Here is a 2,043-nt window from a genome sequence, read left to right as displayed (position 1 = left end):
GCAGGAGCAAGTCTCTAGCAGGGCCTTCAAAGTAAGAGTTTAGCTTTCTTAACAGAATGTTAATCTGTTCACTTTCAGTAATTTAATTTAGCAAATAATCTTTACTCAAGAGTCATCAACCTTTTTGTGCTTTTAAGTCTTTAAAATTGGCTCAGTGCCTGTAGCTAAGCCGCTAGGGCACCAGCCACATACACTGGAGCTGGCCGGTTCGAATCTAGCCTGGGGCCTGTCAAACAACAATGACAACTGCAACCAAAAACAAACCAAAAAATAGCTGGGCAGGTGCCTGTAGTCCCAGCTACTTGGGAGGCTGAGGCAAGAGAATCGCTTAAGCCCAAGAGTTTGAGGTTGTTGTGAACTGTGACGCTATGGCATTCTAGCCAGGGCAAAAGCTTGTGACTCTGTCTCCAAAAAAAAAAAAAAAAAAGTCTTTGAAGTTCTCTTTACATGATCAGCTTAAAAGAAACTCAGTTGCTATGAGATGTGACCTTAGAATCTGATTTGTTTCTATTATTTAAAGCATGGACATTTTATCAATCTAAGTTTCATTGTTTTTTCCCAATTTGAACACATAATTTTTAACCTAGTCTTCTGTTGATGGACTTATAGGCTATTTTCAATATTTTGCTGTCACAAATGGCAGCGCAAACTACATTGTGTATAGCTCAGCTTCATTGTTAACGGCTGCATTTTCTTCACTTGCGAAAAGGTCATGACATTATTGTGTGTTTCATAGATTGTTTTCAAGTTTTTTTTTTGTTTTCATGATAATGAAAGTCTTGGACCTTTCATGTATCAGCTCTGTAACTTACATATTTAAATTAAGAAACATTGTTAGACAACCATGACAATTTATAAACGTAAAGTGCTATTACTGAGTAAATAGATTGCTCAGTGAGTGGAGGTGCCCCTTCCCTCACCAATGAATGAAGCAGCAACATATGTTAGTTTACTTTTATTAGTAGATAAGACACAGCTACAGATAATACACTGTTACAGAGATAATATCTCTGCTCGCTGGTGTTTATTTTCTGTATGCATGTGATTTGGTTAGAATGTATGAACTATCTTTCTAATAATCTTCAAGATGAGCTGGGTTTGGACTTTCATTGAAGACTGACGATGTCTGTCTGAATCAAGTCCTCTGACCTATCTTCAGTAGCAAGAACTCTCCGAACTGCTTCTTCAAAGGCTGCTGCAACATTTGTGGCATCTTTTGCACTTGTTTCAAAGTAAAGATAGTCACCATTATCCCTGCACTAGGTCTGGGCTTCTATAGTCACCTGCCATTCACTTATGTCAATCTTGTTACCCAAAACCACAAAAGGAAAGTTTTGGGACCCTTTCACCTCCCCATAATATATGAATTCTTTCTTCCAGCTACTCCAGTTCTGGAACTTTTGGGAATCATGGACACTAAAAGTAAGCAGGCCAGCAGGCAGAACCTCTGTAAGATGATGTCTTCAGGCTTCAGAATTGCTCTTCACCAGCTGTGTCCCAAATCTGCATGGTAACCAAATGTCCATCCCTCTCCAAATCTTTATTGAAAAACTCCACACCTATTGTATGGAACCGCTGAGTATCAAACTTACTAGTTGCATATCTGTTTATAAGAGAACTCTTCCCAACTCCACCATCTCCTAGGAGAATTGCTTAAAAAACTGATGGTTTTCCTGCCATTATTAATCTCAAGAGCTGTGAGATTAATTGTTTAATTCAAGCATCATTATCTCTTGCGGTTGTTGAGAAACACAGAGAACTCAGATGCAAAGGAAAAGTGTTTCATCACAAACCCAGGCTCTGTATAAGAGAATAGGAATATTCTTCAGGCCCCCAAAGTGCTGTAGTCTTGTGGCTACATGTGGAGGATGCCCAGGGAGCTCTAGGATAACATGTTTGGGTGCAATGAGGACAGAAAGAGGGCATGGACCTGGCAGGCAGGAGGCGGCAGGGTAGTACTGCCCGGCTCCAGCTTCACCTGCTCCTGTCCAGCACAAAGCGAACAACATGGGGACAGGCTGAACTGCTAACTGTCTTTGATAC

At 40.4% G+C, this 2,043-nt stretch overlaps 1 pseudogene; it reads right to left on the bottom strand.

Moving 5' to 3' along the window:
• Positions 1–1,082: 1,082 nt before the first annotated feature.
• On the bottom strand, positions 1,083–1,680 carry LOC100947931 (annotated as a pseudogene).
• Between the last annotated feature and the right edge of the window lie 363 nt (positions 1,681–2,043).

Source organism: Otolemur garnettii, unplaced genomic scaffold, assembly GCF_000181295.1.
Source record: "Otolemur garnettii isolate 467f Iridium unplaced genomic scaffold, OtoGar3 scaffold00155, whole genome shotgun sequence".
In the NCBI taxonomy this organism is placed as follows: Eukaryota; Metazoa; Chordata; class Mammalia; order Primates; family Galagidae; genus Otolemur; species Otolemur garnettii.
This window is presented reverse-complemented; position numbering and strand designations above follow the sequence as displayed.